Below are 12,506 nucleotides of genomic sequence, written 5' to 3'. Positions count from 1 at the left end.
TTTACATTTCTCTCTTCAGTACTGTTATCTCTAACTTAGACTAACCCAGTGTTCAAACATAGGGTCCTTGTTTTACCTTTGTAGGAAGAGAATTGTGGAAAACAATTCTGTGATGGGTATTTAATGTATTTCTGGGAGCTATGTATTGCTCATTTAAAAACTAAACTTATCCTTTATGGAAAGGTAAAAAAAAAAAAAAAAGTAAAAAAGCATAATGAGAGAAGATGCAATTTTTCAACACTTGATGTAAAACCCTCCGCTTCACTCCTTTCCCTGCCTTTATGGTTCTGTTGTTAATGATGTTTCTAATTGTTAATTGCTCTCATCAGTTTCATCTCCAAAAATCTCACTTGAAGTTACTCCTATGATTTGAGAAGAATGAAGCAGCTTTTTTAGGACTGTGGTGTGTGTGGAATGAATCACGGAATTGTCACTTCAAAAGCCTTTTGTAACATTTCATGTTTACACACAGAGACCATTTCAGTAGCATCCCAGAATATTTCAATAGAAAAAAATAATAATTTATTCTGATAGCAAGTTTAATTCCTGCCAGAGGACAGCTAAATTCAGAATTTTTTCTTAAAGTTTCTTTCTGAGGCTACCCCCTGAAATCTATAAGGATGTGGAAGCCTTCGAGCCTCTCCAAAACCCACCCAGCTTTAGAGAAGGAATGGGGCAGCTTGCAGGAGCTGCAGAGTGAGGTAATTATGCACCTGACTGCTCAGTCTTGGCAGATGATGTTGAGTTGCCCTTCTAAGACAGACTGAAGTTCACAGTTACATGCTTTTGGAGGAGGCGAACAAAATACCTACATCAACCTTTCAAACAGTGTTTTTCACACACTGCAAACTGTTAAGGTGTTTATGCATAGTGCTGCTAAGGTTTAATTTCAGAAGGAAGAATGCTGAGGAAGACTGATCATTTCCCCGTGTTCAAGAAAAATCCATTACCAAAGTTTATGGAAGGACTGATTGAAAATGTATCAAAACACAACTTTGACATGTGTGCAGTTGCCAGTATGTCCAATTTATCATTAAATTCCTTTGCCTGGACATACCGCATAATGCACACTGAAAAACAAATTGAATATTAATGCCTTAAGAAACCTGTGTTTACAACTCTTTTCTTTAACACTACTTTGCTTATTCAAATTAACAGAAACTTAATTTATAATGAGCTCTCTAGAAGCAAAAGAACATTGTATATTTTTATGTTTTCCAATTCTGTATCACTGATAGTATATTAGAAAACAATATTTATTTACCATGGGCAGTTCTTACATTTGTACACTGTTCAGTGTATACTCGTCTTTACCCATAATAGAAGATCCTTGGGTCAAATAGGTCCCTGAAACAGAGTTTAAGAACCTGCTGACAAGAACAACCGAACAACCCCATTCAGAGGACAATGAAGTATCACTGAATATAAGCGCTGACATATAGTTATTCTCATTATAATGTATACCTACTACAAACTCATTAAACACTATGTGAGGACACATCATTAAAGCCATGAGGCTGATGCAGAGCAATTTCACTTCAGCATAGAGTCCAACATAAGGAGTGAGCTTTCACCCAGTCTGCACCAAGACTGATCATTTCTGTATTTCCAGTTTCCCTCGTTTACAACACAGGGTTTTCACATTACCACAGTAGCCCTTTTCTCAACAGTTCCAAGCATGTGGTGTGACAATCGTTTCAAGTGACATTAAAGCCTTTTCTAAATCATTATTATCTGAGCAAGAACTACTATGCTGAAGCTATAGTCTACATTTTGCCCTCTGAGAAACCTTTTCTACACTTGGATACTGCCTCAGAGAACAATGACCCAGTAAAAAATGTGACAGATACACAACTGCCAAATGGTGATGGACAAATGTTAATGACATAGATTTCCTGTCCACCCTTCAACATAATTCCACCACAAGATGGTCTATTTCACTAAAAACATACCTAAAAAACATCTCAAAAATTCTTATTCTCCAAAGACTGAGGATCATACTTAAGAATCCCATTTCCTGTTTGTTGCTATCAGTGTATTGAACTGTGCAGTTTTCTCCAGCTTTGGATCAGAGGCCACCAGCTAGGATGTCTGATTGCACAATGTATTTGGTCACGGTTCACAAAGCATCCCTACTGGAGAGATCCCAAATGCCCTCAGAAAAATCTGCTTCCAGTTTCCTATCTTTTTTATTTAAAGCATCCTGCCTGTGAATTTGCTGTCAGCATAAAAGTACTTCATGCAGTGACCCAAAGTCATGAGCTTACCATGGCTGGTAATTGGCCTCACATCAACTTGTTTTCACATTGGCCATTTGTCAGTGGCTCAATTAACTGCAGATTCCACTCTTACTAGACAACACTGGCAGTGTCAAGGAAAATTGAGTGAGAATAATGAATTATCATTGGATCTCAGAGGCAAATTCTTCATAGTGAAAGCATCACACGTTGCTTCCTTCCACAACATGCTGGTTCTGTAGAAAGAAGGCTTCCTTTGGTGCTTTTGGTATTCTCACTTTCCTTCCTAAATGCTTGCCTCACTCACTTGACATAAGGAATATTCTGGGCATCAACTATGCCACTCTACAGGGCTTGTACACAGTAACTGCAGTCATGGGATAGCCTAGAGAAGAATTACACTTTCTTATTACATTATTATATGATGTAGCTGGAAAAAGAAATTGGAAAAAATGTTTGCTTTTAAAGTTAAATCCTCAAACACTGGTAAACACTGAGAAGATTCTTTCTATATGACATCTTTCTATGTGATGTTAATGCATGGAATAACAAAAGCTTGGAAGAAGCTTCTGGAGTTCTCCAGTCTCAGGCAAAGTTCCTAGGGGGACATGTACGCACTTTGGCAGTGGCAGGAGGTTGCTGGTATTTTGTCTGCTGCTAAAAGAAGACTAGTAACAGCAAAACTTAATCAAGATAGAAGCCTTTCTTTGCAAGGATAATAAACAATACCTTTGCTTGGTGAGATAGGTGCATAAAACGTAGAGCTTGCTACTGTCCCTGCCAGCCAGTCTGCCATAAGCTCAAATGCCTTGTCACAATGGCGTTGATTTTTCTGGTTTATAATTGAATTAGGAACCTGTCTGGGAAAGTTGCAAAAGATTGTACCTTAAAGTTGGATATGATCCAGCTGTTAGATAGTAAATGAATAGCTCTGAGGCTTCTTTCTGATTCTGTAATTCTTCAGTTGCTAATTCCAGGCTCCAAACTGATTTAAAAAAAAAAAAAAAAAGATCATAAACGATTTTACAAAGCAAGAAGGAAGTTTGAAGTGTTGCAATTCCTGGTGTTCAATGTGACAATCAAGAGTGTGAAGTGAACAACACTTCCAAGAAAATATATCTCAGTATAGGAAGTCAAACATCCCCCAAATCAATTTAATTTTCTCATCTTGTCCAGTCTTGCCTATAAGAGCATTGTACTGAGTTCTACATATGATCTTTTTTTTTTTTTCCCTTGATCTTCTTGACACAAAAGAGATAAAGAATATATTTCATATCCCTTACTGTGCTACGTGATATATTATTGTCACAGCTCCAGGACTCATAATACAAGTATCTTTGTGAAATGCTCATATCCTCATTTCGTTTTTTCCTACCAGTCAAATCTTGCTGAACACTTACAGGCCATTTCTATACCCCTGAAGTGGGAAGGTGCCTTGCAAATAAAGGTGAGATTTTCCACATTTTCTATGTTCACAGCTACTGCAACAGCAAGAAGGGCATGCAGATGTGACTTACCTCCAATTCATCTGAATATTTAGTAACATATTCCTGAAAAGGAATGGTAAATTCCACTAAATATAAGCCAGTGCATTAGCAGAGAGAATCAACTTGTTATATAGGAAAGCTTTAACTATCGAGTGCATTTATTAATTCTAGAGTTAAACAGAATTACTTCAGATTCCCTCTACCAATTTTAGGATGTTTACTTCAAATTTATATTATGCACTTGGGACTGTAATCTGGCACAATGTCTTCATGTAAAGGCTCCCCAGGACAGTGTTCATTTTCAGAATCAGTCACACTAAAATTCATTTTCTCCCAGAAACCAAGAGTGAATTGAAATATAATCAAGTAAGATGATTATGATTAGGGAAAACCATACCTTTGGAAAAACACTTAGAATAAAGTAATGTTAAGAATATTAAGAACAAAATATAGAGAGTATTAAGAATAAAGTAATCTCCTTTAGCATGGGGAAAAGATGACACCTCCCAAGGAAAATAACTAAGCCTTCTGGGAAGGTGTTCTTACTTTACTTGTTCTATGAATATCGGATAAATGAAAAATAATTTTATACATACAAAGTGTATGCCACAATAGGGGCAGAGAAACTAAGTATGTAAAAATTTCTTCCAGCCTCATTCAGACTTTGACCTAAATTACTTATTGAATTGCTGTGCATTGACCTTGAAAACTATTAAAATGGTAAGTGAAAACTTTTTTCAAAAAACTTCTATGTAATCGAGCTGTATGAATGGTCCTTCCTCAGCCATTACTATGCCACAACGATAAGGAGCAAGCAGCATGCTGGAAGCAAATCATCCTTTGCTTTCTCTGTCAGCCTGAAGAAATAAGTCATGTTTGCTTCAGCGGTGAGCAATGACAGGGGCTGACTGGCAACCTCAGGCCCTTCAATTAGAGATCATTCATCTATAAACACTACAACTAAAGCAGGAAGAGCCAGAGCCACAAACTGGTTACTTTTTCTATCAGGTTTACATGTGTCTTTCTCAACATGCTCTGAGGAATGGAGAACTACTTTAATTAATTTATTTTTTCATATTTTAGAAGAAGGACTGTTGGCAAAGTTGTTGGAGAACATATTAATTGTCATACAACAATTTATATACTAAAACTCTGAATTCGTGTGTACAATTTTGACAATTAATCAACCTGAAAAAAGGTTATATAAAGACCTCACTGAGGGGGGTTACCTACAACTGAAGAAACTCTCTAATGAGTTTTTGTTGTTGTTGTTGTTGCATTATTATTTTGCACACTTTCTTGGAATGTCCTTTTACTTTTGAATCATGAAACCACACACGCACACAAAATAGAAGTAAAGTAGCAGTAATTTTCCAAAGAGTAAGAGGAAACACGTTTAGAAAACAGATTCATAGCATCTTGTTAACTCTCCAGATTCAAGGCTCAGGACTAATTTTAGCTATGAGAATTAAAGAGATTTCTTGCACCTTCCTTTATCCATGCTAAATGTCTGATTGCTAAATTACAAGCCTAGCAATACGTACATTGTTACTGGGTGTGAAGATTGCCAGCTTCATTGCTGCTTATCAATACCAATGACCACTTTCCATCTCTCCAGCATACTTCATCTTTACTCTTAAGGAAGAGGGTTAAAAAACAAATAAAATGGATGGTTGCTAAGCAGTTTGACAATACAGATCTTTGATAAGATCTACAGCATACCAACTACTTGCCATTATTACCTCTTCTTGGAAAAAGTCATGTTATTGGGTGACAAAATCTCTCAGTCTCTCTCTTCATATGTCCCTGTGGGATTAGAAGAAGTGCTGAGAAGCAGGTTGAAGTAGTTAAGGCGGATGAGTAAGTATGACAGATGTAAGTAAAATGATAAGAAAAGCAGATGATAAATTCAGACTATTTTACTGTACTAATCTCAGCCACAGTCCTCTATTCACATATAGCCATTGTGTTTCTTTTTATTGCATCACATTTAAATACGCTATTTGTGACAGATGCATTAAAAGCAATATTCCACAATACAGCTAAGCAGTTGAACTCATTTAAGTGATGCAACTAGCCTTTAGTCAGGAAAACTAAATTCATTAAACTCAATAATGATAGGAGTGAACCTTAAAAGGGAGAGTATTCTTTTTCTTCCCAAAATGTATGAATTTCTGAAGTTCTGTTAACTTCTCATTACAGAGGAATGTAAAATTACAGGTAGTTGGCTTACCTGTAATGGAGAACCTTCGTTTTTTCATGCTAATTGATTTTCCAGCAATGAATGGAAGTCAACTACTTTTTGGTTTCTGTCCTGACTTCTCATATATGGACTTTGTGTCTAGCATTGCAGGTGGTAGTGTAGTAGATAAGTCATCTGGCTTTACTGAAGGAGTGTGAGAATCCTTGCAGGAGAAGCAAGCTGGCCTCTTTTCAAGAAAATACATTTCTGAGACAACAGTGAGTAGTTATCTTGCCTAAGGGATTTTGGCCAAGAAGGAGCATCTGCTGTGAGAACTTGCCTTGGAAAAGCTGTTGAAATAAGCCACGTGAGAAAGCTTGCACTTTAACATGCAAGAGCACAGTGGCATGGAAGGAATCAATGGAAGGGGACAGAGGAACACAAAGTCAGGGAGTGGATACCCTGTGCCATTTGAATATGCTTCCAGTTCCACACAAGACCCTTGATTATCATTTCCTGTTGGTTAATTCAATGCCTTCATAAATGCCTAACTAATAGAAAACATCCAGCTCAGAGATTTTAGGCCATGTGAATGTTGATGTATGTAATAAGATGACAGTTTTCTCTTTAGAACTAGCTCTGTCCCGAGCTACTTTCAACTACTTTTAATGGCTAAGGAACCAGAAGATTAGAAGAAGCTGGCCATGCTTTTGAGAATCCAGTGAGAAGCTGCCAGCTGCACAAGTAGGTGCTGATGAGTTACCTTCAGTGCCTGATCAACAGGTGTTAGAAAGGGGGCATGGTGTCCTGGTGATAACAGTACAATACCTGGTTGTTAGTCAAGAATGAAAGAACTAACTCAGACCCGAATATTACTAGATTGGCATAGCAGACAGATGGACTTCGGGAGAAGGCAAAAGGTATAATCAAGGCGCCACACAGCATCCTCACCAAAATGTCCATCAATGACTTTGAGCCCTGGTTCATGCTGGTTTCCAGCCCCTAGGTTTCACTGCAAAAGGATCAGCTATAGATTGTGGCTCAAGGAAGAAAAACACAACTATAAACTTATCCTCTGTATTCTCTTCCTGTGAATGTTTTGTTGTGATTTTTCATTAAAGACTGGTCACATGGCACTGGGAGATATTTTCAAAGTCAATGTTTATGAGCCACAGTCCAAGCTGTAGTCTTGTCACCATCAGCCAAATTTCTAAAACAATGTTTTATTAAAAAATTTCCTTACATCTGCTTCTCTCTACTTTTCTTTCTGTAAAACCAGAAATGTTGACTGGGTATACTGAGAACTACAATTTTGCCCATAGTCTACCAGAAATTTTTTTTTGAGATCTTTTAAGGTGAGATTCTAGTTTGATCTATGTCTGTGGCTAGAGCAATTGTCTTCATTGAACTTCATTCTCCATTTTATGGGAGTATACATGCTTATGTTTGTATTTGGCCACCTCCTCCATAGCCTCATTCTGCAGTCCTCTCTGTGAACCCTGTACTGTTGGCTGGGCATGCAACAGCCTGCATGTGTTTTAATTTCTATGGCTAACTCTATTCTCCTTAATGCCAGCTAGTGATACTGTAGTCAAGCTGAATTGGAATGCCTTTTGTTTTTTAAAATGGTAGCTGTGAACATTTCCTTTGTGGTTAGTTTCTATTAATTATTTGCTACTGCTATAAAATCCACTTTGTGTCTGGGACACATTCTCTCTTACCAGCCTATTTAAATTGAGCTGATTCAAGACCTCAAAATCTACCATCCCCATTCTCATCAAAATTTGCTTCACTTGTTATAAAGTCTTGTTTACAATCCCCTCCTGTACTATTCCCCATTAACACAGTGTTCCTCTTTCTGGCATGATGTTCCATATATTGCCAGTTGATTAAGGGAGAGGAAGGGAGCTCTGTAAATATTGCAGCTCTCCTTGGAGCAGCAACTACTGAGTGCTCAGTCCCAGAGGATGGGGAAGGACTCCAATGCCTTTCAGTGAACCACAGTTCCCGCACATTCCAGCTGTCAAGGCAGCCATTGGCCCCTCGAACCAGCTCTCATCTGAATGTTTTTAATCATCCCCCCGAGCCCTTTTCAACAGCAGTTGAGTTGTCCCAGGAAGCCTCAATTACACTCTTTGCAAAGGAAATTATTAGCGGGTTTGTTAGTTGTTTGTTGTTGCGTGTGTGGGAACAGTTTACAAAGACAGTGCAGGGTACATTTCCTTTGGGAGCCACTGGAAAAGAAAGTTTAGAAAATTCATTTGCAAAATGAACGTTTTGGATCCCTAAAGAGCAAACATTTGGTTGTATTGCAGGATATTTTTGTTACTTCAGATAACTGAATAAACACTGCTCCTGACACCTCTTTGCCATCTGCTTGGAGGCGACAGTAAGACTACTTTTGCTGCGTTCTTTCAGCAAAAAGTCATCTTACAGTCTCATGACTCAGCAGCATGCAACTCAAAGGGAAGATGCGTACCTCATCAAGCCAGACATGCAGGGAGAATGGTCATGAAAAAAGAGTGAAATGGTCTTGAAATGTTCATAAAAAAGCCTAGGATGCATTATGGGTCTGGTTTCATGCACTTATGTTGTCCCCAAGGGCAGCCAGTCTGCAGTTTATGCTTGGACGCAGCAGTGTCAGGACCTATCAAGAAATGTCTCTTGATTAGGCATCTTCTACTGAAACTGTCCTCATGGTGATGCTGGGCAAATGATACTGGTACTGTGTACATAGGCATGACATGTTATTTGCCTTGGAGGTGCAATACAAAATAGAGCCTGCTCCAAATTTCCCTCTCAAAGCACACACAAATCACTTAAGAGCTGTTTCACCATGCATTTCCAACCAACAAATGATTTCATCTAGAAGCAGGCTCAGGGCCACTCACTCACAAAACTGCTCCTTGGATCCTTTTTACACATGCCCTCTGTGCTTGCATAGCCAAGTACTTCCTGGCATGTCTTGCAGAAGGGACTATGAGCCTATAGGACTCAAATTCATTTACAAATTATCCTCCCTTGAAGCTGATTTAGGTATGCTCATACTGTATGTGCTCTTGATGTCTCATCCATCATTGACTTCCACGATTTTGTACAGCAGAAAGGAGCTGGCAGGTACTTGGAAATTATTATTTTTTCTTCTACTGAAGTAGGTGACATTTGTAAATATCCTCTAGACAGGTTCTACCACCACTACAACAGCAACTATATCACAACAGTAGAAGATACCTCAGTAGGATGAAATCAGTCTGGTTGCTTCTGTGAAAACAAATTTACCTATAAGCCCAGTTTCAACAGACAGTGACATATAAGAGGAAGGAAAAAAAAAACCCCACAAACTTCTTTCCCCCTTAACAAAGTAATTTTGAATTTCTAATGCTACAGCATCACAGCTTGCAAGCCAGCCTCGTTAATCCACTGCTGATTTCCTCACAATAATGCAGGTGGTTACTTCACACTCATTTATGGAGCCTATTACTATTACAAAAAACCTATAGTAATCGTTGCAAGAGAAGCCCAGTTTACCATTTGTTTGTTTGGTTTTTTACAAAACAGTAATCTGGTCATCTTTTTTTTTTTTTTATTATTATTATTTACTTTTTCTTTTTTTTTTTTTTCTTTTTTTTCTTTTTTTTTTTTTGGAACTGTTTTTCATTTTATTTTTCCCAGTCCAATGGAGACAGTAGGAAGGAGGAAAAAAAAAGCAATGATGACAATCAAAAGAGTTGAAGAATCCTAATCTATATATATCAGTTTGTTTTGTTGGGTGTTGCAAAGGTGTTGCATCACCTTTATTTAGGCTTTCTGAATATTGAAAAACTAACTTACATTCTATCACTCAAAGTTAAAAAAATGTCTATGAACCGGTCTTTCATGGGATATTTTCCAATTTATGATACTTGCTATTCTATAGCCTGTTGTAACCACATTTAGAAAAGTATAAATTACAGAGAAATACATCAGTGCCATGCTGCCTTTTCCCCATGATATATAACCCTAGCAGATGGCAAATGGCTCAGTCCACACCCTAGGTCCTGCAGATTGATGCTAGTATAAGGAGATCAATTTCATCTACCCATTTAATCCTATGTGGAATTTTGTATTGCATCTCAAAATAAACAGAATAAAATAAAGTTATCAAAATTCTAAAACAGGATTATTTTTTTTTCCTTACTATAGTGTTAGATATTTTGTTCTGCATTGTTAAAATTTCTGTGTGTCACATGTAACAGGCTTTTATTAATGGAATTTAAAACGCACAACAAGGAAGAAGCAGTTTCAATTTTATTGTTGACTGTTCCCAGCTGAGGAACATGTCAGACACAATATAGCTTTGCAATTACACAAGACTTTAAAAGATGCTGGCAGATGTTTTGAGATTTTGGCATTCTGTATCAATAAGAAAACAAATGCATGACAGTTTCCCATTGAGACAAAACATTACTGGAACAGTACAGAATATTTTTACTGCACCTATATTCTGTGCCATGAACCCTACTCTATTTTAAATATTTATTTCACCTTTGCTGAACTTTCCAGTAGTTCATCAACCAATATATAAAAAGATGTATTTAGAAATCACCTTCATATTTTTTTTTTTGTGGAATTATATAAAAAACTCAGCTCTCTAGTAATAGCATTTTTCCTGCAGTGCCCATGAGTACAAAATAAAAAACAGAAGCCTTTAGGGTCCTACACGCAAAGGCACAGGGGAAATCCACCTCTATAACTCCTGGGAAGTCAGAATCTTCCAAAACTACCAGTGCTAAGATCTGTTTTCCTGTGTACAGTTTTACAGCTCTTAGTCAATCTGGGTGTATGAAACCCACTTAAGGCTTCTTTCTTAAAGGCATATCTCAGATTAGCTTTTGCACTTTCCACTTATTTTTTATCTTAAAGAGCTCCAGGTTTCCTGTATTGTTAACATAAAATTTGTCTTTTATTTGCATCAATAACATGTGAAGAGTTTAGGGGTAGCAACAAAAGACTAACTTCTTGGTCTAGAAGTTTTTGGTACTTAAAGAATATTTAGAGAAGTAGAAGGATGGATCTCCAGTAATAAATACAAGTAACCTTGACACTCCAGAGGGTGTTATTCATATTATCTGAAGGCAGAGCATTTGCTTAATTTCAAGAAGTTTAATTTCAGGAAACAGCAAGTTGAATTCAGAGGGACAATATTAACCTGAAATAATTATTAAGTTGTTGACTTCACTAAGTTTGAAGAGATGGTAACATGTTGCCTTGAATAAGAGTATAGTTAATTAGTAGACAAGCCTAGAAGTAGGTCACAGTAAGATGGCAATGCAACTTTAAGAACTGAAAAAATTAAAAACAAAAAGAACAACAAAAATGATTTAGGATGTATTTATTGGAGGGCCCACATTTTGGTTCTGATAAACCAGTCTTTTGGGCAAATACTTAGTAGTTAGATAATTCTGACAGGAAGAATCAAAGAATGTGGGCCATAGCTTCCCATCAAGATAATTTTAATACAGTAGCCATAGTGATAGAAAAGACTTAGCTAGTCTCCTCAAGAAGTTTCATATTCTTTTATGAAAAAAAAAAATAAAAAAAAATCAGGGATCACATATGGGAAAATAGTCCGGATATTATTATTTTTAATCTTTGGGTGAAACAATAGTGCATCTTACATACATGTTCTGGAAGCTAAGGATATTCTGCATTTCCAAGTTTTTACCCCGCACTTCTCCCTGTATTTCGAACCTGGACACTTTCAACTTTCCACTGGATCATGTACTGTTAATGAGTTCAGCTATTATTTTTCCCAATATTTTTCACATTTCCTACCGCTATTCACTTTGCCTTGCTCATCTCTGATATGTGAGCTGGTCTGTGCATCTACTCTGAGGACAATTCTTTAGGGGCATCACACCCCTAGTCTGAATCTAATTATAACTGGGACAGTGATCCCCAAACCCTAATACTAATAATGCACAAGAGAGAAAAACAGTCAATTCTGCTCTTAAATATGACATCATTTTTATGCTTACATTCTTTTTGTATCAAAATGTGAATTGGCCAATTTTGTTCAACACAAATATCCATTCCTACTCATTGCTGTACTTATTTGTATTAAAAATTCAATATACTTAAATGTGGATATAATTTTATTTGGTGTACAGATATGTCTTCTGAACAGCAGAATTAATGAATGAGTTAGTACAAACTGAAATGCTAGCTTTTATAAAACCAGTTACTTACTTGAGTGGATCTACTAATTTATGCTATTTGAAAATTTAGCCTGGTGAGCAACTTCATTTTTAGATACTGTTGCCAATCAATGCAAGAGCATTACTCCAAATCTTTTTTTGAATATCCTTATTTGTCTGTAATTGTATCAGCTTTTTAATCTTTCACACCTTTCTCACAAAGGGAGGATAATTAGCAGGAGAATTTCTAGTTTACTTCCTGTTTCAAGTATTGCTGGAAGAAGGAATAATGATCTTCCTCTAAATAAAAAAATTATTTCCTAATAAAAAGGTCTATTACAACGTCATTAAGAAATGCACATGGATGTGTCCTTTGATTCTGAGAGCCTATAAATTTGCCAATCCCACCCTGCACTGGCACCAC

The 12,506-nt window shown here is 36.9% G+C and overlaps 2 long non-coding RNA genes across 2 annotated transcripts in view; both read right to left on the bottom strand.

Moving 5' to 3' along the window:
- The window catches only part of LOC140002351 (uncharacterized), a 154,179-nt gene that overhangs the window by 89,657 nt on the left and 52,016 nt on the right, over positions 1–12,506 (bottom strand). The window lies entirely within an intron of this gene.
- LOC140002350 (uncharacterized) lies at positions 3,123–5,361 on the bottom strand. The gene is made up of 3 exons (XR_011808731.1): positions 5,269–5,361; positions 3,755–3,787; positions 3,123–3,222 (listed from the first exon to the last, which is right to left on the bottom strand). It is a non-coding gene; the product is annotated as an uncharacterized lncRNA (long non-coding RNA).

This window comes from Anas platyrhynchos, chromosome 4 (assembly GCF_047663525.1).
Source record: "Anas platyrhynchos isolate ZD024472 breed Pekin duck chromosome 4, IASCAAS_PekinDuck_T2T, whole genome shotgun sequence".
Taxonomy (NCBI): Eukaryota; Metazoa; Chordata; class Aves; order Anseriformes; family Anatidae; genus Anas; species Anas platyrhynchos.
The sequence above is the reverse complement of the archived record's forward strand: the minus strand, read 5'-3'. Positions and strand labels throughout refer to the sequence as shown.